The following is a 26168-nucleotide window of genomic DNA, read 5'->3' as shown; positions in this document are numbered from 1 at the left end:
TTGTCTAGTCATCCACAATGGAAACGCTAAGTAATGAAGCCTGCATACAAATTTGTTCATCGATATGTAGACATCGGACAGGAAATACAGCTGGATAATCAGCTAAGCTCATAATAGAGCAAGATGAAGAAATTGAGCTTGCTTGCATTTGAAAAACTGTATAGTGCTTTCAATAATCCCAAATTGCTCATTCCTGCAAAAGCCTATCTCTTTAACACCAATTTTCTCCTAAAAATGCTATATGGCTGAGAATCACAATCTCTGAAGAATTAAAATCACAAATTAAAAATCACAAAAGCAAAGGGCAATGGGAAGATGATTGCCCTGGATGACTAGTACAGAAAGATGGGCATAAATGGTGCTATCAAAGTCATGTATGATTAGAAAAAGAGGTGGTAGGCTAGATGTGCAGGGAGGTAGGCACCCTCAATTTTTAAGGTTAGGGAATAATCACTGAATCTGTGCATACAGCACAGAAAACCCCAAGTTCTAACAGGACATTAGGTGAAAATGAAACAAAAATGTGGTAGTATCTTTAAAAAACACTAATAGTAAATAAGAATATTGTTTGCAGGGAGCCCAAGTAATCTTTTCCATAAACCTTTTGGATACCGTGAGGACCATACAGTATTCCAGGTTGTAATGGAAAGAACACACCTAGGAGTCAGAAGAGAAATGTTCTAAGATTCAAGCCATAATGGTTCTGAGAGTTACTAGTTCTGAGATCCTAAACAAATCACTTAGTTTATATCTTATTGGTGCATAGTTGTTCATATATTGTCTTCCCTGAATAGACTATGAGCCTCCTTGAGGGCAAGGACTGTTTTAGGCTTTCTTTGAATCTTTCTATCTATCCCTGGTCTTAGATTAGTACCCTGAACATTTATATTTTATAATGTGTATATATTACATATATAAAATACATATGTATATATCATATATATGTGTAACTATATATATAATATTTATAATTTAATAAAGTTTAATTAATAAATGATTTCTTGATTTGACTTGTTGAATCCATGTTTCAGTTTCTTCAGTTGTAAAAATAGGTGGTAATAGGATTGTTTTGAGGATAAGACGAGACAATGAATTAAAGTAAAAGCATTTTGTGAAGTCTAAAGTCTTATGCATACATTTGTTCTTCAGTGGTGGCTGACTCTGTGACCCCATTAACCATAGTACGCCAGGCCCTTTCATCTTCTACTATCTCCCAAAGACTGTCCAAGTTCACGTTCATTGTTTCCATGACACTGCCCATCTCATCCTCTGTTTTCCCCTTCTTTTGCCTTCAATCTTTCTCAACCTAATGGTCTTTTCCAAAAAGTCCTGTATTCTCATTATGTGGCCAAAGTATTTAAGCACTGGCATTTGACCTTCCAGTAAATAGCTTGAATTAATTTAAGTATTGATTAATTTGATCTCCTCACTGTCCAAGGGACTCTCAAAAATGTTCTCCAGCACCACAATTTGAAAGTATCAATTCAATGGTGTTCAGCTTGCATACATAAGAAATATAAGAAATTTAGTTTAGCTCACATTTATTAAGCACTTGACATGTTGAAAATATTATGCTTGGGGAAATTAAAAGATAAGTAACAGACTCCTTGCCCTCATACAGTTTATAATCTAAAGGGGATTGAAAATATATATTAAATAAACAGAATCCCACATAAAACAGGATAAGTGCTTGAGAGAAAGACTAACAATGTGTAGTAATTGTAACTCTGGAGGTTCAAAGAAGCCTTTGTGAAGGAAATAGCATGTGAATTGGGTCATGAAGTAGGAGCAAGTGGAAATTGACTGAGGTGAGGATATTCCAAAAATATGGAACTGGGTGTTGCTTTAATTTATATGATTTATTTCATATATGTAGGTTCAATGCTTTCAGGTCAGAGAACTTCTTTTTCCTTGCCTATCCTATCAGTGTTGGGGGATTGATTATTCTTGACTGACTTGACTGCTGTGTCCAATTCAGGAATACTATTAAAAGGGGACAGAAAATTTTTAAAATGGTTCATAGACAACTACAACAATGATAAATTGGAAAAGAACTCAGCACTTTGTAGGCAGATGTGCCGAATGACATATAGGTAACAGGGTGGCAGGGCTGATGCTGTTCTCTGGCTCTGTTGGATTTAGCCAGTAGCCAGTGTCCTGGGTTTGTGCTGAATGATGCTGCTGTTTGGGGATGATGATGTGGAAAAAAAAACTGGATTTCCCTTTGCTTGGGGGTAGGGCTGCCCTAGGGTGAATTTAAGTCTGCATGAACCTGGAGCTATAGCCCTTATTGGCAAAGCCTTCCTCTTTCCCCAAGCACAAGCTACTTTAGGAACATGGTTTCTGGCTCTTAAGAAAAATCAAGAAGGCACTGTCTGTTTTATCTTTGGTACTCTTTTCACTTTTTTTTAGGGTTCCAAACTGCTCCCCCCTCACCATACCTAGCACTTATATAGCCCCTTAAAGTGTGCATTTGGTTTCCTCATTTGATCCTTACAAAAACTTTGTGAAAAAGAACTCTGTGAGGTAGGGTTATTGCTGTCCTTTTTTTTTTTTTTGGTAGATGAGGAAACTGAGGAGATGAAATGATTTGCTGGGGGAAGAAAGTGTCACACAACTAGCAAACATTTGAGACAAGATTCAAACTCAGATTCTCTTCATTCCAATTCATTCCATTCTCTGTCCCCCACACCTGCCAGCCTCTCTCCTTGATTCATAAGGGACATAATTTCCTCCTCCTATTCTCTAGCTGCCTGGGGTCCCATATTATGATATGCCAAGAAGCTGTGCTCTCCTTAGAAGTGCTCCATACTCTAAAATGACTTTTCCCCTAATCAAAACTGTCAGTCTTTCAGTTGGACGGATTTCAGCAGAGGAAAACAATTATCTCTTTAAAATCATTCACTCTAAGGTGTGGATGATTGATAACCCTAACTATCCTGGGGGTAGTTGCTTTCAAAGAGGAGCTCACTAACTCAAATGAATCTTTAATTAGTGGAATGTAATCTGGGAGGTAGTCGTGATCCCCTGTCCCCAGCCACTCTGGCTGGCCACCGATTACCCCCACACTACAACTTCAGAGATGTATAGTTCTCTGGGTAATAAAAGAGCAATAAATATAAACTCTGTCTTTGGATCCTCAGTGCCCAGGCATTTTATGCACGTCTGTTGATGTTTGAAAATAGCACCTATAAAGAGATCAAGGTTATTTAGTTCTGTGAAATGAAAGTGAAGACTTAAAAAAATAAATGGCAATTACAGGAAAGTATAAAATGATGGTCACCAGATATTTTCCTCCTCCTCTAATTAAAAAGAAATTGAAAAACTAGTATGAGAAATTTAGTTAGAAGGTATTTATTCTTTATAACACATTTCAAAATGACTTCTGAAGTCCCTTCAAACGTAAGATTTTCTAATAGGTTAAACTTGAGAATTTCTTACTAATGAGAGTTGAAAAGTGCTGGGCTGGGAGTGCTGAGCAAAATGGTAGATTCTCTATAATTATTTTTAGAACAGGGATAGATAGTCCTCTCTTTGTGTGGGCTTCTTTGGAAGTACTTGCTCCAGGATGGGGGAACCTGCAGGCTTGAGGCCATGTCTGACCCTCTAGATCCTCAAGTGTGATCCTTTGACTGAATCCAAACAGGCCTTACTTGAGGATCTAGAGGGCCACATGTGGCCTCAAAACCACAGGTTCCCCACCCCTGCTCTTGCCTATAAGTAGAAAGAAGGACTTGCTCTGAAAATCCTTTGTAATCCCACTTACTTTTACTACTACTTCTTGCCTTGAGTCATAAAATAGGTGATTTGCATGAATTCAAGGTAGAAGTTGTAACTTTCTGTATTTAAGTGTCCTTAACATCTGGAATAGAGAAGCAGTGCCTTAAAACCCAAGAAAATCTGGCTATATATGCAGGGTGTCCCCAAAATCTTAGTGCGATCTTAAGCTAGTAAAGCCTTAAACTTTACTAGTTTTAATTTAAACTGCCATAGCCAAGAACTGCACTGAGATTTTTGGGACATTCTGTATACTAACACAAGGATTTTAAACTAAGAATTAAATGATATTGGGGTAAATGTGAAAATTTTCCTAATTTTACAACTGGCAAAAAAAAACCCAAAACCTTCGATGTAACTCCCCATCTGTTCTTCTGTAGACTGGGGACTGACCTTGAAAGCACAGATTTCCAACTGGTGGTTTGAAAAATTCCCCAAAGCTCTGTAGACCTCAAGGCAATAATAGAAGGAAACATATGAAGACATGAAAGGAAAATGGCTCACAGTTCTGACATGTTAGGATGCTCTTAGATTGCTGATTATAGAAGGCAGGTGCCTAGACATGTAATAAAGGCAAATATAGTCCCTCTGTAATTAAGTAGAACAATAGTGTTTTGGTTTTTAAACTGGATTGGTACCTTGAGATCCATGGGAATTGTGCCCTTATATCAGATATCTGGGCTTCCCATCTAAATTCTTCAGCAGACTGGATAAGTCCCTGGCACAAATCTCCTCCACTCTGAGAATCAAATACTAACTTTCTCATGAACTTCCCAAACCTCTCATATGCTCACTTTGAGATTTTGTCTTTTTTTTTTTTTTTTAGTTATCTGAAACCTGGATACATTATAAATCAGAGTAAAGTATTTTGAAAATTTTTAGGTAGAATGCAATGAGCATTGTTATTTGATGTTAGAGGAGGCTGGGTTCAAATCTCTCTCCACGGCTTGCTCCCTGTGTGACCTTAAGCAATCCATTTAACTTCTCTAGGTTTCAGTTTCTTCTCATGGGCTGTGGGGCCCAGTGGATCAGAAATCATTCCCTAGAAGACTTAAACTCTGGAATTCCTACCTTGGGTTCTAGCTGTCTTGATTAATGCTTCATGCAGCCCATCATATCTTTGTCTTATATGGCAGTTATATTTTCACCAGACATCTTATACCACTTTTTCCCTCCTGACCTTAATCTCGCTGTTTTCCAATTCTAGAACTATCATCAAATCAATACTGCCATTGCTTCTGGAAAGGGATTTTGTTTTGATTAACATTTTGTTACGCAGGCTATGTCATGTTTTTCTTTTAATTTTGGGAGTGGTGGAAGGAAGAGAAAAACAATGCTTATTAATTGAAAAATAAAATAAGTTTTTGGGGGTGCTAGGTGATTAGGGTTAAGTGACTTGCCCAGTCATGTAGCTAGTAAATGTCAAGAGACCGAGGCCAGATGTGACCTCAGGTTCTCCTGACTTCAGGGCCGCTGCTGCACCACCTAGATGCCCTTGAAACAAAACTATCACAAAGAAAGATCTATCAAGCTATCCCCTTAACTTCTCTCTCCCTGGCCACCACTCCACCATTTTGTTGTCTCTATCTGTTAAAATATAAGTTCCTAGAAAGTAGGCACTATCTCTCCTTTTGAATTTATATCCCAAACACTTCATAAAATGCTTGGAATATAGTAAGCTCTTAATAAATGCGTTTCTTATACTCATTCATCCATTCACCTGTAAAATCGGTGACCTCTAAGGTCTTTTCCAGCTCTAAATCTATGATTATACAACATAATTTTCATGGCTCTAGTTTCAGGATCCAAGGAAAAAAAGATGAATTTGTAAAAATATGCTATATCCCATCCCCCAAAATATCATTAACTAATGGATACAGCTTTTGCTTTTCTTAACAGGACTTGAAAGCAAAAGCTTCTATCTATCTATCTGTCTGTCTGTCTCTTTCTCTCTATCCATCCATCCATCCATCCATCCATCCATCACTATCTATGAACATGAGTGAGAAGTAACAGGGTATAACAGAAATAATACATTCCCATAATAGCATTAGATGACTTGACTTTGAGACCAAGCTCTGACATTTACTAGCTTCACAATCAAGGACAAGTCATTTAAATGCGGAGCCTCAGTTACTCTATAAAACAGGACTAATAATACTACATAGCAAGGCATTTGCAAGCAAAATGCTTTGTAAATTCTGAAGAGGAATAGAGACCTGAGGTATTTTTATTCTTGTTGTGTATTTGTAATAATTTTACCAAAGTCACTGGCCCAAGGCCAAATAGACTTTGTGCTGAGACATTCTAGAAACTACACAGAGACCTAAGAGACATGCAAGGGAAAGAAAATTGCCAGCAATTAAAATAAAAGTAATCTTGCCTGTTTTGCAGCAGTCGCTTCCATTGGGGAAGCTACATATGACGAGTTAGTTTTTGTGGGCAGGGTGTGGTTCATACTGATGACAATTCTGAGAGACCATTAACAAAACCCCTCCCTATCTGCATGGTTGAAGGCACTTATTTAAACATTACCACTGGTCTTTTTTTGTGTTCTCTGTCATACAGCCAGGCTCCAAAATAGCAACTGGACTTGATAAATCACAGACATCAAAGAACTTCCTAGGATTGTTTTTTTTTTTTAAAGGAGTTTCTCTATCTTAGAGATGACTATTTTGTAATTGCATATTCGTTGGGGACTTTGCCATCAATGGATCGATAGATGAGGGCAGAACAGTGCTCTGACAAATAGTGCTCATCCACTTGTGATGTATGCCAGTGTAATGGCTTCTTATTTGTTTTGGTATAAAACTAAATTAGGGCCTTTGATGGAAAACAACAACACCAACAATAACCAACCACCACCCTATCTCACAGGGGGAGAGAAGGTTTTATCAGAACATTCCAGAGCAATCACCTGTGGGCTGCTCTAAGGTATCATCCCAGAGTGAGAAACATCAACCTGCATTATCCTCAAAATTGCTCTGTTATAGAAAAGAAGACACTTTACAGACTAAAAAAAAAAATGGTTCTTCCTCAATCTTCTGATCTCTCTTTCCCTACTTCACAACGCTAGGTATGGCATCAATCTTATGATAACAACTCAGCTGTCCACAGCTCATGAGATGACGCTTATTCACTGGTCACAAGAAATGCTATCTCCATCTTTTGTCTTTGTATTTCTAAAAATCTTGATCTTGGATGAATTCCTGAGTCCTTGAGTATGGCTGTAATTATTATGTTTTAGGGAAAGGGGCCTGGAACTTTGATTTGATCACTATAGAGAACTGCCAGGACAGGAAGCTCCCTCTACCAATATAGGCCAGCACTGTCTCTTCAACTAAGTCTTTGTTGTCTAAAGCACGGAGAAGTTAAATAACTAGTCCAGGATTGCACACAGCCAGTATGTGAGTTAGAACTTGAAGCCACACTCTCATGACTTTGAGGCTGGTTCCTTATCTTCTACACCATGGTCTTGGACATATTATATTATTCCCATTATATTTTTTCCCCAGTATGATATAGTAGAAAAGATCATAGATATTGAGTCAGAGGACCTGGGTTTGCTGGATTACTATGCATATTACCTTGGGCAAGTCTATGTGCTGTCTGGTCCTTAGTTTCTTCATCTGTAAAAAGGGATCAAATGTGCTATGAAGTTTCTTTCACTTCTAAATATAATAATACTATAGATTTGGTTTAAGTCCCTTATGCTCATATTGTAAGCTTTCTGTCTTTTGCTTTTTTGGTAACTTCTCATAGGGTTTAATAAATTTTTTTTTTTTTTACTAGATACTGTTTTTTTTTTAAATTAACATCAACATTGAAAACACATTTAGCAGCACTTATACAAGACTTCATATTTGATTTGATTTTGTTATTTGATGCAGTTTTGTAGAGACATACTATGCTATATTGAAGAAAAATGGAAAAGGAAGCTAGGTGGCATAATGGATAGGGCAGTGGGCCTAGAATCATGGAGATCTGAGTTCAAATTTGACCTCAGACCCTAACTAGCTGTGTGACCCCAGGGCAAGTCGTTCATCTACTCAGCCTCAGCTTCCACATCCGTAAAACAGGATATTAATAGTAACTACCTCACTAAGTTGTTGAGAAAGCTGTTCAGTGCTATGTAATTGTTAGCGATTAACTATTTTTAGACATTTCAGTATTGTAGAGCTTCCTTTGAAGTCACAGCTCACTCAGGCAAGTGAAATTTGAGGAGTTAACAGAGTGATCTACTCAGCAGAGATATTATAACCAGTGTGAGGCCATCAGAAGAAGAGAAAGACATTAATGCCTTAGGACAACATGAGCTGTCGTATCCATGGGTATGATATGTGTGACTTGGTACTAGGACGCTCTATGTATATACCCACTCATGCTCTGTGTATTAGGGGGAATGTGCACCCAAAGTTTATTAGGAGAATACCTAATTACCTAATACTGGTAGTAACTCAAGTCTGGCAGCTAGGTGGCACAATGGATAGAGAGCTAGACCTAGAGCCAGGAAGACCTGCCTCACATTTACTAGCTATGTGACTTTAATCACTATCTGTCTCCATTTCCTTATCTTTAAAATGAAGGTAATGACAGTACATAACTTCTAGGAACAGTGTTGTTGGAGTTGTGAGGAACAGTGAGATGATATTTGTAAAGCACTTTGCAAATCTTAAATGGAAGCTGCGACTTCCACTATTACCACCACCACTACTACTACTGTCATATTAGTAACACGTTTGCTTTGAATTAATTGTATCTATTGGCTATTAAGTGTTAGCTTTAGTTAAATAGTTTCAGGAGGTCTAAATTATGGAGTACCTTTGAATTTTCCTGGAGATTCAATTTTTCAGTATAAACATGAATTGGAGATTAGCAGAGGAAGGGAGGCCAAGTTAAGAATAAAAAAAGAGATTTTTAAGTAAGTCCTTCCCAAAGATGGAATGTTAAATTAGGTCAACAAAGCAAATAACTTAATTGACAAATATTTACTGGCGGTGAGGGAAGCTATATAAGCAAAACATGATACTAGTGTCTACTAGGTCCAGTGGAGAATACAAAAACGAATAAGATATGGCCCCAACCCTCAAAAAATTTAAACTCAAGGTGAAGAAACAAGAAATAGGAGTTGTGAAAAAAAGAGTACTGAGTTCTTCTGCTAACTAATTATATGACATTAGGCAAAAGTTTTCTGTCTTTGTTTCTTTATCTACAAAATGAAGAGATTGAATTAATCTTTAAATTGCCAAATTCTAAAAACAAATTATACAGTTTAACTATCAGGTTATGCTTATATGCTTACTTATGTTTTGAATATGAGAAACACGTTTGGAAAAGTTTCTGACAGTTTCTGTAAGTTTAAAGAACAAGGAACTAAAAAGAAAATTAAATGTAAGGGAATCCAATGTGGGATAACTCTAAACCTGTAAAAGTCAAGGTACCTTAAATTAAATGTCTTCCAGCATCTAAACCTGAGTCACAAAGACAGGAAGAGTGGAATGGGCAGTACAAACATGAAGGGAACACTAGGTTTCTGTTTTATGTTATTAAGTATGCAAAATCACCACCTAGTGACAATCTTTGCAAACTGCAGGCACATGACCCATGAAGGTCAATGAAGGATCAAAAAGTCTGACTGCTGATGGAACTCACAAGCAGTAACTCATCAGTGATATATGTGCACTAAAATAGGGCAAACATTATAATCTTGTACAGGGATACAGAGAAAAGAGGTAAAAAAGTATGAGATGAGATAGTCTATGAATGCTTCATGGAAAAAGTATGATTCTAATAAGACCTTGAAGTATGACTAGGATTTTGACTGGCGAGTGGTTGGACTTCAGGTATGGTGGACAATATGAAAAGTAAAAAGAGGCTTAGTCTTTGGAGTCAAAGGCTGGGGTCCAGGATCTCCAAGATCCAAAGTGATCTTTGAGAGTGATGTTTGGCAGTATAGCCCAGTAGAATTGCTCATCTGAAAGTCATGCCTTATCTGGATATGAACTTGGTGGGACCAATGTTATGTAGGAACCCAAGTCCAATGCCCCCTCAGAGACTGAGGAGGTATAGGAGATATTATCCCTAGTATGTCATATTGAGGGAGGTGGTTGATATTTATTCTTTGTTCTTGCTACATTATAAGTAAATATCTCTTCGTAAAAGGTAATTGATGGGAAATGATTAAATTAGTACCAGTCACAAGCCCCTAACAATGAGAGAATATCTGGCCAGGGCTCCAGTGGATGGCAACAGGGAAAAAAAGCCACCTCAATCCCTCAGAACTCTGAGGGATAGGCATAGCAGCCTGACCCTGAGTCAATGAGATGAGGTCACTTGGTTACATTTCTGTTTCTTATGCATTCAGGGTTATTTGCAATTTCTATTATTTCATGATGTATAATCATGTATACTTGCTATTAAGAACATGGGTTTCTGTACCAGTGAACATGCTGGCACCATTGAAAGTACAGTGTAGTGTAATGGATAGGGACTTGAAAGTCATTTAGAGCTGGATTCTAAACCTATCTCAGGTACTAGCTGTGTGACATCAGGTAAATCACTTAACCTTTCTAACTCAGTGTGTAAAACATGAGGATTGAAATCAAAAGTTCCTAAATTCCCTTTCAGCTCTAAATCTAAGATCCTATGAAAATACTGCACATTTGTGCAAATATAATATACCATAATTTCCTTTCATTTAACTCTGGACCCAGACTTGGTTTATTTGGCAAGATATGTCCAAGATGTAGACACTGAAGGGCTGATTCCCTAGGCTAATTTTATGACATACCCTATGCAATAAGCAAATTTTATCCAATCTTTTTAATGTGGACAATTTAAAATTACCTGATACATTTTTGCTGTGGATTTTAATTGAGAAGAATTTGCAGCATTCAAAAGATCAATGCAATTATTCTAATGTCATTTGCACATACAAACATTTAGAGAACCATACCAACATATCTCTGTATTAGTTGTGTAGTTAGAAAAATGTGGTCTGCTTAAAAAAAAGGATCTAAAAAAGCATTCATATGTTCAAAGATACCTTTAATGTATACATAGACTATTCTCATTTACTAGGGATGAAAAAGTAAACATATGGATGGGTAATAGCTGGCTGCTGGGAGGGCTGAATGAGATATTTGTAAAAAGCCCTTACTTAGCACATAGTGGTTACTCAATAAAAACTTGTTTCCTTCTTTCTCTCCAGGGCTTTACACAGTGCTTGACACATACTAAAAGCTTAATAAATATGCTATTTATTCACCTACCAATCTCTCTATCATAATTAACACTCACATAGCACTTTAAGGTTGACAAAATTCTTACAAATATTATCTTATTTGATCCTTTCAGTCATCCTGTAAGGTAGGTATTATTATTACTATCCCCATTTTATACATGAGGAAACTGAAGCACTCAGAGGTTAAGTAACTTACATGGCTAGTAGGTGTCTGGATTTGAACTCAAGTCTTCCCGAATTCCCATATTCACTATGCCAACTAGCAGCCTGCCTATACCCATCCATATCTATCTATCTATCTATCTATCTATCTATCTATCTATCTATCTATCTATCTATCTATCACCGTGAATGAGTATAAGAATGAGATGGATCTGTGATTTTGTTGAGTGAAATAGCCTTCATGCATCCATATTCGAATCTGGCCCCTTCAATCACTTTTGGTGGAAAAAAGATTAGGTAGAAAACCCAAGGGGGTATTATTAATAAAGTTCCTTGAAGGAAGGGACTATTTCCCTTGTGTTTTTATATCTCAAATATCTCTATTTCATTGGAAAACATTCATTATAGGTAGTTAGAGAATTTAGCTCACAGAAATGAAAGAAACAATTCTGAAATGGATTCATTTGTTCTCTAGGCAAGGGAGGTCTTCATATTTTCCTTCTTTATCTTGACAGGCTAAGTTCAACTCCAGGAATGCTTGCAGCTGATAAGATTTGCCTTCTTCAGGAAACTGTAGATGTGTCAGTGGGAAAACATACTGGAGATTAATTGCCATAGAGTCTATTTTTTCAACATTTTGGAAAAAAGAATGCTGGTTAGGATAGAACTCAATTGGATAACTCAACCCCTATAGTTAGTAGGTAGCACCAACTATATGCTCAACATTTAACGAAATTCTGTGAGGAATACAAAAAAGTATAAGATAAAGTTGTTGCATTCACAGATCTGACAGTTTTGGAGGAGGCAAAACAAAGATATGTGAAACACACTGAAAAATAAGATACCAGGAGAGGAAGTGTGACACAATGAACAGAGTTGGTCTCTGGGTCAGAATGATTTGGGTTCAAATTCTACTTCTAACATATACTCTCTTGTGAGACCATGAGGAAGGCACTTGACCTGTCAGTGCTTCTAGGTAACTCTTAAAGTCTAGAAGAAACTAGAAGTTGCAGATCTACACTAGAGGGGAGAATTTTCTTACTTGGGTATTTGGGGGGGTGAGGTAGGACATGATTAAAAAAAGACAAAAACCAATACACAAAATGCATTATAGAGTGACAAAATAAGTAAATATTGAGTTTTCAGTATAGTATCAGGAGCAGAAAAAGACCAGGATTGACCAGATTATTGATCAACATGGCATCTTGGAGGGAATGATAATGACAATAAAGAATTTTATTAACAAATCTTGTAGCAACTTCATTGTTTACTAAAGTCTTAAATGGAATTGAGATAATTCCTTCTTAAGTGAAATTGGTCCTTGATTAGACAAGAGTAGGATTTATGATTTCCCATAAAAGTTCTACTCCAAAGCTTCAACATGAGGGGTGGAGGTTATCCTTCTCAGAGGCTACATCCAAGGATCAGAAGTCCTGTCAGGGTTTACCAGGCTAGAAAGGCTTTGAGTACAGGTCTGGTGATAGATTAGCCCATCCAGGTTTGGAAAGGGTTATCAGCAAAATGTTGGTGACAAAAGGGTGAGATTTTTTTTTTTTAACTATAAATCATGACGATGTTATGCTCAGATGCAGATAGGTGCACTCTCTAACAGTAGGACCATCCACACAGCTGAAATCACAGATATTTTAAAATATGATTCCTCTGTGGGGTTTTTTTTCAGTTTCAGAGTGGTACAGATTTATTGCACAATCATGAGTTAAGCAGTCTGATTAATATATGGCATTACTTTATTAGTAAATCATTTTCCTTAATTCCCCAGGGATTAGAAATAACATATCTCAAAGGCACTAACTTAGATTTATGAGTAACAATGGGCATCTACAAAACCCTTTCTACTTACAAAATATTTTACATGATTTTTGGTTATATATTCTCAAAATAACCAGATGAGGGAGATCAATATAAACAACCTTATGAGGAAAATAAGGACCAGGATCACTCAGTAAATCAATGGCAGAGTTCAATGTAAAAGTTTAAAACCTGGGATCCTCTGCCAGTTTTCAAAGCCATCATGTAAAATCGTGGGGTTTTTCCACATCTCATAAACAAATCATTAAATGGCACCTCTAAATACAGAGAAATAAAAAATGACTGCAAGCATTCATAAATTTCAGCACTAGCAATTGCAAAGGACAAGCTGCAGGTTTGTTTTTCTAGGGAGTCAGAAACTCCCTAGAATAGATGTAACTTTATGCTTGACAAACCAGCTGAAACAACAGCCTCTTTGTACAGACCTCTTAGATAGATGCCTGCGACAACCACAACAAAAATTCACAAAGCGTCATTATCTAAGGTGTCACAAGTCTTCTTGTGAATATTACATGGTCCACTCTGGCAGGAAATAACAGTTTCTCTGAATTCTCTGTTACAGTTAAGATGATGAACAAATTAAACATTTTCTTTTAGTTATTACCGACAATTTCTAATTTAGGAAAACCACAACATTTATTTTTTTTCACTCATTCAAAAGGATTTAGACACATCTATATTAATAAGATTTTCTTTTTAAAAATTATATCTATTTTCTCATGGGGAGTGGTAATCTTCTAAATGATATTGGGATGGAAAGATGCTAGTTTACAACTGAGGCAACGAATGATGTCTGTCCATCTTAGAACTTATCCTATTCAGATGCTTATAGCAATAATCAGACCCTGTTTAATTCAAAATGGCATATTTTACAGTGACATGCCTTGTAAATGTATCCCTTATGAGCACAGATGGTATAAAAATGCTTAGTGATTTTTTTTCAGACTACATGTCATGCTGTGGGAAGATATGGCTGAAATAAATACATTTTATTTTGCCTTGTGACATTTTCCCATATGATTTAATTATAGAGAGAAGGGCACATAAGTGAGCTTCACTATTAAGTGGGATCCATTATATGCTCAAGAGCAAATTCAAATCTTTTGTCAAGCACATTTTTAGCAAATAAATTGTATACGCCATGTAAATAATATGACATTTGGTAGCAGTCGATTTGGTTTATGTATTTTGCCCAAAGGAACAGGTGATTCAAAGTTTAATTTGCCCCTTATCTACTTATTTTTAATAACTTGGCATAGTAAGCAGTTCTCTGGATATCAATATGCCAATTAACAAAATAATTCTTTCATTGCTGTGGAGATAAAGGGTTGATTCTAATCCATTTTACTTGTTGTGTAAGCTAAAATAAAACAAAATAGTCACAGAGAAAAGCAGGAAGAGAAAAGAAGACAGATTCCATGTCAGCTCTATGCAGATGCAGAGGAATTGAGCACAATAACCTTTTACATGTTCTAGGAAAGAAATGGTAATGCAGAGATACTCTTCTCCCCTATGCAGAATAAAGAATTAGAGCTCATGCATCACTGAATGCATCAGCTTCCTGTCAGGAACTGGCTTTTGGGGGGCCCACAGGCAAAAGCACTGCAAAATTTAATTAGAATAGTTTAACTCTATTCTGGGGATAAACACCTTTTTGAGTGTTTATATTTGTATGAACTACAGAATGTTCACATTCTTTACAAGTAAAGCATAATATTATACTCAATATATTTAGCAATAGGTTTAAATACACACACATGACCTGCAAATGTAGTAGTCCATGTTATATGGTTAAAAATCCAATAAACTGACCAGTAATGGAATGTATTTTCTTTATTGAAAATAATATTCAAATTGCTCTTAAAAAGAGGTACATAGTTTATATTTATTGACATGCATACTTTGAACAACTGAAACTTTGTGGAAACTTTATATTTTTAGTAAGCAAGAAACAAAAAGAATGCAACAAAAACGAAAATCTCAACATAATGCTGACAGGCAATTTCTATCTATTACAGATAGGTTGCTCTTTGATTCCTGACAACTTAAAAATTAATCACAATATCTATTTTGACAGTCTACTACAAGTTTTATTGGTTTAAAAAATTCTTCATTTCAGACTCTTTTTCCTCTCAGAGGTAAATCCACCTTGGAATTTGTTTATCTAGCCCCTTATGCACAAAGTTCATTTCTTTCTTCAAAAGGAAATTGGGCTAGAGGTCTAGAGATATATTTCTGCAAACCATCTTTAGAAAAATGAATATTCAAATACTATTTATAACATTTCCTAGAATTACTCATAGCCAGTTTGAAATTCATAAATGTTATAGAAATGAAAATTTATAATTATAAAAAGAGACTCATAACTAATAAGTATGCATACTTTAGATATGACAAGAGATGACATTGGTATTTAAATGAAATTTTCTCTCTATAGGGATTAAATAACATTCATTATCAAGTTTAATGCAAGAGTAGAAATTAACATCAAAAGAGAAAGGAACAAAAATCATGAAAATACTATTACAAGCTTAGTTCTTCAAAGATCTGCAAGTTTGTCAGTTTGAGTATTCTATGGATACAGATTGGAATATCTCTTTGCATTAGTAGGTGCTCTTTGTGAGTGTTGTGGGTAAAAATTAAATCTTCTTCGGTGCGCGTGTGCATGCACACACGTGCATGCGTGCACAAACACATACACAACTATTCCATAATAGGTTCAGTACCTAAAGCTTTTCCATTTTGGTAAGGCCTAACAGAGGTTGTGTTATACTGTTAGCCCTTAAAAACTCATGTCTCCTCCATGCCATGTTGAAACACTGGAATAGGGCTTTAGTGAATGCAGTGTATAATCAACAAAAATAAACAGTTTAAAAATCATTTTGTATTTTCAGGTTTCAAAACTGATGGCAGTCAGATCAACAGTTCTATTTTAAATAGTCAAAAAAGCTGAATTCATAAAAAAAAAAATCTAGATAAATTGACCTCTATATTATAAAGCTAAATGTTTCATGGTTATTTGGATTTTTCAATTGGAAGAATACTTCACAGGATTTGTGAGACTCAGAAACTCTTAAACTAGAAGAAGGTCTAGAGATCAGTTATTCCAAACCCTTCATTTTATAGTACAGAGAAAGTACAGGGAAATTAAGTAATTTCTTCAAGGTAGGAGATTTCAGGTGGAATAAAGCCAGTACCATGGTTAGTTCCCTGATAGAAAAACTACTTTTTCTTTTCCCTTCCAAATCCCAGGCCTACCTTTGCCTTTCAGGATTAGCCTCTTTTGACAAAGGAACAAGTACCTAGTTCAAGACAGAGCAATAAATAGAAACTAGATTTCCTCACTTCTAATCCAGCCCTCTTTTCCAGTGCCCAAAGCATTGCCTTGAAAATATATGAGCAAATTAATTTTCTTGGCTACAATAATCCATATTAATTTTCCTAACCATCTTTCTAGAACCCTTGAAGACAGATATCTCTATGGAGTCCAAGTTAGACCAAGAGACATGACTCACTTCATCTGATTTATAGACTGAAAGCTCTTGCAAAAAGGGTGAGGCTGGGCAAAGTAAAGATGAAGCTTTCTATTCAAAGGGACAAAATATGTGAAGATCTTGGCCCCCACTCTGTCCTCTCACTTGCAGAAAAATTTCTTTCTATAGGATTGCTTCTACTTTATCTAAGGGATTTTTCACCCCCTAACTCTGCCTCTGTTTGCCTTGATTCGCTGTTCTCTTGATTTTTTCCACCTCTGGTAGCAAGCACCTGCTTCAGTATGCACTCTGTTGCATAGGTACATCATATTGCATATGGGTAACTTAAGGTCATATCCTAGGAAAAGGGTAGGGATTCATTGTTGGGGCTGGGGATCAGGGTTGGAAGGCAACGAAGTGCAAATTAACATTCAGAAAAAAGGTTAGAGGGTGGACAGGTGAATAGATATCAATTATGATAATAAGAGCTTATTCAGGTTGGAAATTAAGACTTAAATGTGAGGCAGAGAGAGTTATGATGGATCAAGTGACTGAAGTAGTACAATGATAGATAATGCAATCAGAAACTCATTACAGCAGGTATGAAGTAGTTACAATTGAGAAGCATATATATGCTTTGTATATATATATATGTATATATACATACACATATATGCTTTGTATATATATATGTATATATACATATACATACATACAAATATGTGTATATATGTAAAGAGAGAGTACCAATGGAAAATCTATCTGATACATTTTAATGATTATGAATCTCTTACTGGCAAGGACAAATTAAAGAGGAATGGGAAACAATAATATTAGATGAATATCTTCAGAAAGAGGGAAAAGACCCATATGTACAAAAATATTTATAGCAGCTCTTTTCATGGTGGTAAAAGCTTAGAAACTGAGGGCATGCCTATCAAATGGGAACGATTGAAAAAGTTATAGTATATGAATATGATGAAATATAATTGTGCTGTAAAAATGAAAAGAATAATTTCAGAGAAACCTAGGAAGACTCATATGAACAGATGCAGAGTGAAGTGAGTAGAACTAGTAGAACAATTTATACAATAAGACATTATTGTAAAAACAAACAATTTTGAAAGACTATGGAATATGGATAAATGAAATGACCAACTATGATACTAGAGGATTTATGATGAAACATGCTTCCCATCTCCTTACATCTCCTTACAGAAATTTTATGGAAATCAGAATACAAACTGAAATGGGGGGCAAAGCAATGATTTAACTTAATTTCTATAAAGGCTAACTTTCCTAGTGTTTAATTTAATTATTAAAATGTTCAAGAAGACACAATGTATACTTATTTTAAAAGTAGATATTTCATTAATTTTCAGTAAAAGGAAGAAATATGTCCATTATTATTTCAGCAAATAGCTGAATTATAAGAAATAAGAAAAGGAGAAAGCAATTACTTCACATAGGTCACCACCTCTATTATTTTAAGCCATGATTGTGAAACTCTGCATGAAAAGCAATGTAAATATAGTTGAATTAAATTAAATACCCTGGACTGGAAATACACCTGACAAGATATCTTAAAGCAGAGAAAGGATGCAGAATGAAAAGCTATATTATTTAAACTCTGGTTGCAGCCCTGAAACAGATCTTTCTAAAGTATTCACAGTTACACCTTCACTGTAGTTTCCTGATTATGAAATTGCTAAGTTGACCACAAACTTTAACTTTCAGAATAGTAATAAGGCTTTTTAAAACTGTTACTTAAAAATGAGTCCTTCCTTAAGACTTAAGGCAAATAATTACTGCAGACTGGAAAAGAATCTTTAGAAGAACACAACAAACTATTAAGGAGATGGAAAAAGGAGTTTTGTCTAGAATGAAGAAATCTAAGGAGTAAGTGAAGAGCTAGTGAGAGGTAAGTGCCAACCTTTCTATTTGATTCCAAAAAGGTCAGAACAAAATGAAAGAGTAGAAGTGAAGACACAAAAATATTATTGACTATTACTAGGTAAGGGAGGGAAGCAGGGAAAGCTAAGAAGAGATATGGAACTATACTTTCTTACCAAAGAAAGCCATGGATTCTCTCTCCATGCCTAGAGATTTTCAAATTATACCACCATTTGCTTAAATGCTATGAGAAATCTAGTTACATAAGAATTTGTACTATTATTATTATGTATTATTATTAGAGATAATCTTGCTAGATGTGGACTCAGACATCTTGCTTTCAAAGTCCCAACTCTGCACAATCTGTCTGTTCCTTATTTTGCTTATCTGTAAAATAAGAAGGCTGACCTAAATGACTCTTTAAGATCGTTTCAGCTCTATTAGTCTGTCATGAAGCCTCCTCTGTTCACTTCCCTATCAAACATTTTAAGATCACCGAGCCAGGAATGTTAAATAATTATCTCAAAATCCCATCATTAGTTAGTGATCAGAGCCAAGGATTCAAGTCTAGCCAGTGTGTCCCCCTCTATATCTTATGCCTTTTCCCTACAGGAGATTAGAGATGAAGACTCTTCCAAGCTCTGACATTCAATACATACTTGTGTAACAGTGAGTGAAAGTTATGAAAATAAGCATAGATGAAGCTCCTCCCCTTTTAAAACAATGTTAATTTATTTTATTTTACATATGAATACCTGTGAATACAACAACAGTTTCATCATATTACATTATTTAGGCAGGTCATAGATGTTCTGAAATAAAAACAATTCCATTGGTTAGAAATACAAAAGGAAAAAGCAAAGCTCTGATAGAATACTGAATTCTCTTATACCTGTGGAAGCAACTAGGCACTTTAGGTCTTGAGGAATCATGCTATGTCCTTCAATAAGATATTGAAGAATTAAATTTTCTCAGATAATAAGAAAATTTTGAATGGACTTAGTCCAAAACCCTAAGAGGATAACTTATGTAACAAGGAATTTTTCTGTCCCTATAAAATATGATCTAATTTTAGTGGAATAGGATATTGAATTGCATGGGAAACTCCCTCTGCTGATGCAGATTAGCAGCTTGTCCTCAATATATAGTCTTCGAGAGTTGACCAAAGGCACTGAGAGATTAAGTGACTTGTTCAGTTATACAGCTATTACATAATAGAGTTAAGATTTGAACTCAGGCCTCACTATCAATTAAAACGTTTCCCCTCATATTCACACACAAACATAGCATTTAGAGCTGTTAGACCTGGAAAGGGATATAGACCTCATCTCTAATCAACTAGCAAATTTTTTTCATTGATATTTTCTGTTTTTCTGTCACCTTCATTTCTGTCTATAGCCCTTCTTTTTATTTAATAAAAAGAAAAAAAGTAGTTTAATAAATTAACCAATACAGCAACCAAATATGATGGCACATACAATGTTCCATATTTATAGTACTCCATTTCTGCCATAAAGGAAAGGGCTGTAAAGGGCTCATTTTTAAAAATCTCTTCTCTACACCAAGTTTTGTCATTGCAATTATGCAGTGTTGAGTTGCAGGTTTTTTTTAATGTTTCGATTTACAATGTTGTATGCTCATTGTGCTCATTTTTTTCCTTGTTCTGCTTTCCCCACTTCGCATGATTATGTCCACTTATGCTCCTATGAATTTTTCATATGCACTTTTCTTACAAAAGAGTGATATACTATTACAGTCTCATAATTTAATATGTTTAACTATCCTATAATCAGTGGGAAACTTTTATTTCCAGTTGTTTGCTACCATAAAAAGTCCTATTTTGGGGTGAATATTTTGGAATGTGGGACCTTTCTGAGTGGGACTTCTTTGTGGTATATGCTTATCAGTCAAACTTCTGGACCAAAGGGTACATGTATTTTAAGTAACTTTCTTAATGTGATTCCAAATTGTGAAGTCCTTCATTTTAAAGATGAGGACCACTAAGTCCTAGATGGATTAAATGAGTTGCTCAAGGTTAGACAGATAGTAAGGAGGAGACTTGGAATATGGACCCATACCTGACTCTAAACTCAGGGTTCTTTCTACTATAGCACAATTCCACATCGAAAACTACTGATATAATTTTCCAAAGTGTCCAATAAACTTCTAAAGTAGAGTTCACTGAGTCAGAAGATTCTGTCATTGTTATTGTTCCTGGTGCTGAATTTGGCATGCACTGAAGAAAACAAGAGATAGTCACTCAGGAGTCAAAGTTGAGAACATAGTTTATATACTCCAAAGGGTTTCTGGTCAGTAAATACTTGTTGACTACCTGTAATATGCTAACTGCTATAAAACAGAGCTTACTGTTCAAGTGATGTCCAGGTCTAATCCATTTTAAAATAAACTTTCCTTGAGTACTATTATGTCAGTACATACTTACAGGAATTCCAGCCTGAAGCAAGTATCATGAGTATCACCTAAGTCCTAGACATGCTTACTTTTAGAAAGGTGACTATTAATATTCATGAATCATCCACAGAGTTCTGCTACAGCCACAAAGAAATGAAAAAAATTCCAGAGGAATTTTTATCATGAAATGTCTATCCCCAAACACTGTGGAACACTATTTCCTTGCAAACAAGTATACGTATGGAATGAGAATCACAGAAGCATAACTTAGTATAACAAACATCTATATTCTCTGATATGTAACACCTTTATGCTCACAATTCCTCAGATATCTCTTAGGATATGGCACAAGATTTTGACGTTTTCCCACAAGATACTACATTCTATGTTAAATCAAGGATTTTGGCATTAGATTGCTAAAAGTTGGTGAATGTCAGGACCAGGAATTGAACAAGGGGGTCTTCTGATTCCAGAATACTGTGTATTTTCTGCTAAGCACTCCTTTCTCACCCCCATCACCTCATTCCCATTCCTCAGCTTTTGAGTTCTTATAAACATGGTCAGTTGGGGCCATGATGATAGAGAAGACTTCCTGAATTCTGGAGAGTGAGGGAGAAAGGGGCCACCATATTTCAGCTCTACTAGATTGGACTCTCTGGGTTAGCCTGGAAAATGTAGCATCATTTATAACAGTACGTCTATGCAAAATGTGTTTCAAGCTCCAAACAAGTGACTTACAAATGAATTTTTTGGAACACATCCTGCTTACAAACTAAGGAGTACCATGTGTCATAATGCTAGATCTTAGAAGTCAAAAGATAGATACTTACATATATATATGTACATATATATATGCATATAATAAAATTTTTTTTTCTCCCCCCAGCTTGGTTCTTTTAATCTGGTCTTACAGAATCCTTCTCTATGTGCCAGTCCTAAATTAATTTCTTATCCCCTAATTTCAGTGTTCTCCAAAAATGTGCTGAAGCAAAAAGAAAAGGTGAAAAATTTGGGATATCACTGGATTATCCATGGTTAATTACTGGAACTAGTGCCTAGTTCACCCATTACTGCTGATAAAATGATAGTTCACTTTCACTGAGGCAAAAATCACAATACTGCCTCATAGTTTTCCTTATGAAAATTTAAATAATCAAACTAAGGGAATTTAACCTGGTTTAGGGGAAAAACTTATACTTATAGAACAGAAATTTTCCTTCAACTGAGCAGTATCAGAGAGCATTATTAAGGTATCAAGATTTGGTGGTATCAGCCACACCTACTATATGCCACAGAAACAGTTAATGATGATATGAAGTGCTTGCCTATAGCCCTGAAATGATGGAGCTTAAGGAGAAGAGAAAAAGGACTTTTTGCTTGAAAATAGCGATGAAGTCAAAAGCTGATAGTTTACAGCATCCTAATAGCATGGCTGCTACTGTCTAATGATATGGCTGATGGTATCGGTTTCCCATTTGAGTTTATAAGCTTGTTTACCAATAAGTTTAATCTAAAATTGCATATTTAAATCATTTTAAGGACCTGAGTTTCTACAGAGGCAATGAAATTCAGGGTTATATTCTACCTATTCCTCAGTGCATTAATTTTTTAAAGTTTAAAACACCAACTTAAAAAGTTATTGCTGCCAACTATTCAATTCTAAGTAACACCCCACATTACAGTACCTTTCTCTGGAACACATCCTACCTCATTTTATTTTTCCCACTTTTATCTTCTGGTTTTTATTACCATGGCTATTTGCATGAAAATGAATTCTTTGCTCTTTAAGGGTTCATCAGCTCATATTGCTTTTCCTCATCTGAAGTCATAATTAATGATGGGTGAAAGAGGTTTAGAGGTTCAGTTCAACAAGGCATATACAAGTTCAACTGTAGATGTGAATTACTAAGACCCATTTTTTCTACTCTATCTCCTCTGTAACTACACTGACTCTAATTCTCCAGTTTTGACTTTCTCTCCTATCCATTTCCCATTGAAAGAAAACAATCCCTGTAATCAAGTATCATTGAATCACAGTGCTAGAGCTGCAAGTGACCTATGTGTTCATTTTACAGATGAGGAAAATGAGGAATACAGAGGTTAAGTGACTTCACCAAGGTCATACAAGTCTCAACACCTTTCTGCTGCAGAAGTGTTCCTTGCATTTCTTTTTTCCCAGTTTATATCTACCAAGCTAGTGATCAGTGAGTAAATACATTACAATGGTATTACTACTCCTGCTCTTATCCTAAGATTTCATTCATTCATTTAGTATTTAATAAGCATTTTTATTTTTATATTTTAATATTACATTTAAATATCACATATTTTAATAGTAATTTTTTATTGAAGCAATATACATTCAGTATGGTGATAGTTCTGTGGGGAATAAATATAAAAGAAGTGTATGGAATAACCCTTATCAAGGAACTTACAATTTTATTTATTTAACTGATGACTTGGGAGAGTGATAAACTATATTTGTGCTTACTCTTTTATTTTCAAAAATACTTCTCACTTATATTTGATAGAGAAAAATGGAAAAAGTTTGTTGAGGATGGATTTTTGGGAACTCCACTGAAAACAATGAGGTAGCTAAGGAGATAGTAAACTTAGTAGATTGAAAACTGCTTTGGTATCAGAATACCTATATTCAAGTTTCACCTTTGACACATCCTGGCCACATGATCCTAGTTAAGTTACTTAACTTCTTTGGGCCCCAGGAATGAGACTTAGTTAAAGAACAGGTGAAGAGCCACATTAGTGGACCACATTTTCTCACCCAAGAATTCCCTAGAGCAGTGAGATAACATGTCTAGGAAAAAAAAATTGAAAACAGATGTGAACACAAATTCATTTGATCAAATTATGGATTTTGGTCAAGCCTGGCTCAAGCCTGAACACTCCACTAAAGTCAGGACACCTGGATTTTCATACTAGTTCTAATATTTAAGACCTATGTAACTCTGTACATGCATTTCACTCTTTTAAATAGCTATTAAATATCTATTTATTTATTTATATAATTATATATATATATTTAAATATCTATTTACTTATCTATTAAGTGGTGGCAATACTACTTACAATAAACACATCACAGGCTCATGAGAGAGCTGTTTTGACTTTGTAAAGTGAGTTATGATGATTATGTTGGAGAGGATATGCAGAAGAAGAAGACTGACAGTGAAGATGAAGATGGAGACAAAGAAGAAAGCAGCAGCAGCAGCAGCAGCAGCAGCAGCAGCAGCAGCAGCAGCAGCAGCAGCAGCAGCAGCAGCAGCAGCAGCCTGTCCACAGTGTGGAAATAGCCCTTAACTGAAGAGGAGTAGAAGGACCTTACAGCATCAAGGGCAAAGTAAGAATGCAACAATTCAATGCCATTCAATAGATATTGAAGAACCTTTAACTTGCTAGGTATTGGAGAAAATTTGTGGGTGACAGGATTGGAATCAGCTGAGACGATTTCTTTGTTTTTATCAGCCAGAGAAAAAATGTGATTAAAGGTGAGAGCCAAAGGATTACGTTGGACATGCAAGTCCTTGAGATTAGTGTTTTTCTTCAACATTTACAAGGGACCTAAGTTTTCCAAGAGGGTTTATAATGATTTTTATTAATTTCTCACAATCATCCTTAGAAATCATGAGCTAGAAGAAACCTCAATTTCCACACTATATTTTGCTGTGCTGCATATTCAGCACTGCCAAAAGATACTAAGCTAGTGATTTATCCAATCAGTCTCCTTTTTACACATGGATGATCTGTGTTCTAACTGCACAAATTGTGAGACAGAGACTGGAGGAGAGAAAGAAGAAGGGGAGAAATGGTAGACACATGACAAGATTTCCTCTTTCCGGGGCACAGTGGATTGGTGTACACCTATAGATTGGTTTTCATGTGCCTAGAATTGAGAAGTACACAGATCAAAGAGTAAATGCTTTTAGTAGATATGACTTCCTTCAGCTTCCAAAGAAATAAGAATCCATTGCACACATTTAAGCTTTGATCATGTGCTTGATTCCATTATATTCATGAGATAAGAGTCCACTGAAACATAGCAGAGAAGGAAAAAGCAATTTTCCAGTAGCTAGGAACTAAGCAAAGAGATTAACTGGATAAATACACATAGACCACACCTCTAGACTGACAAGATTATCATTCCCTGAAGAAGAGCTCTGTGTACCAGGGCAAGTCATTTAACCCTATTTGTCTCAGTTTCCTCATCTGTAAAATGAACTTTAGAAAGAAACGGCAAACCATTCTAGAATCTTTGCCCCAAGAAAGCCCCAACTGGGGTTACAAAGCTAATAAGTGTCTAAGGTCAGATATGAACTCAGGAAGATTTCCTGACTTCAGGCCCTGCACTCTACCAATGCATCACCTAGTCTTCCTAAGCAGTCAGCTAGGCACCAAGATATTTCACAGATAAGTACCTAATTACTGGTTAATGAGTTTTGATTATTGATGTTCAATTGTAGGTCTCCTTTCACTTATTTTTTAGTAGGTTATCAATCCCAAATTTTTAGTGCTTAAGTAGAACAAGGCTCAGGAGTAGAAGGGGGAACCACAGAATTATTCAAACAAGAGAGATTTAGTTTTGCACATATGAAGGCATAAAAATCTAAAGAACAAAACAATTTCTGACACTATCAGTGAGGATTCTAGATCTTTTATTCAGAGCCCTATTTTAATACAAAAAAGTGCTTACATCATCTGAAATCTAAATGAATTCTCTTCGGAGATTGTCTAATTCTTATGTGTTAAAAATAAAAGAGACATGAAAACCTTCTAAGATCAATTGTTCTAGCTCAGGAAAAGACTCATGTTTAACCTAAACACCCTATGTAGTAGATTATTTATTAAAAAAATTTTCTCTTTGTGGCACCAGTAAATATATTAGCATACTCTACCTTACCTTTCATAACCAAATTGTAAACATCAATGATGTCATCCTTCAGATGTGTGTCTTTAGTCTGAAGGCCTCTAGTCCTTTCAATTTCACTTTTCAGCAGTAAATTCCTTTTATTGTGTGTGGGTTGGTGAGGGAGGTGTTAGTTTAGGGGAAGGTATAGCAGATCAGCATCTCATAGGATGCACTGGTTTGTTTTTTATGACTCCTATATGATGCTACTATTACTAGGCTACCATGCTATTGCTATGACTAAGTCATAGTGATAATAAAGAACCATTTATTTCAGCTCTTCTACTTGAAGGCTTTTGTTCTCCCCAAGGGGAAACCCTGGGTAAATATTTCTTTCTCCATATTACTCAGTCTTCTATTTATTGGTGCAAAAGGGACTCTCTTCTCTATCCTCTCCAAGATCACCACATCAGTGACATGCTTAGTATATAGGCTCCAAGACTAAAAACAACACTTT

The 26168-nt window shown here is 35.7% G+C and overlaps 1 protein-coding gene and 1 long non-coding RNA gene across 5 annotated transcripts in view; one reads left to right on the top strand and one right to left on the bottom strand.

The window, feature by feature from the left end:
• The window catches only part of PACRG (parkin coregulated), a 583000-nt gene that overhangs the window by 157321 nt on the left and 399511 nt on the right, over positions 1 to 26168 (bottom strand). The gene's annotated exons all lie outside the window — the stretch shown is intronic.
• Positions 1 to 26168, top strand: part of LOC140522368 (uncharacterized) — a 112427-nt gene that overhangs the window by 50167 nt on the left and 36092 nt on the right. For 2 of the 4 annotated variants that reach the window (XR_011973312.1, XR_011973315.1), the window contains exons 3-4: positions 22866 to 22994; positions 23894 to 24148. This is a non-coding gene — a long non-coding RNA (uncharacterized lncRNA). Of the gene's footprint in view, positions 1 to 18299; positions 22995 to 23893; positions 24149 to 26168 lie in introns of all 4 variants that reach the window. The other 2 variants (XR_011973314.1, XR_011973313.1) reach the window with 2 other exon arrangements.

This window comes from Notamacropus eugenii, chromosome 2 (genome assembly GCF_028372415.1).
Source record: "Notamacropus eugenii isolate mMacEug1 chromosome 2, mMacEug1.pri_v2, whole genome shotgun sequence".
NCBI lineage: Eukaryota > Metazoa > Chordata > Mammalia > Diprotodontia > Macropodidae > Notamacropus > Notamacropus eugenii.
The sequence above is the reverse complement of the archived record's forward strand: the minus strand, read 5'-3'. Positions and strand labels throughout refer to the sequence as shown.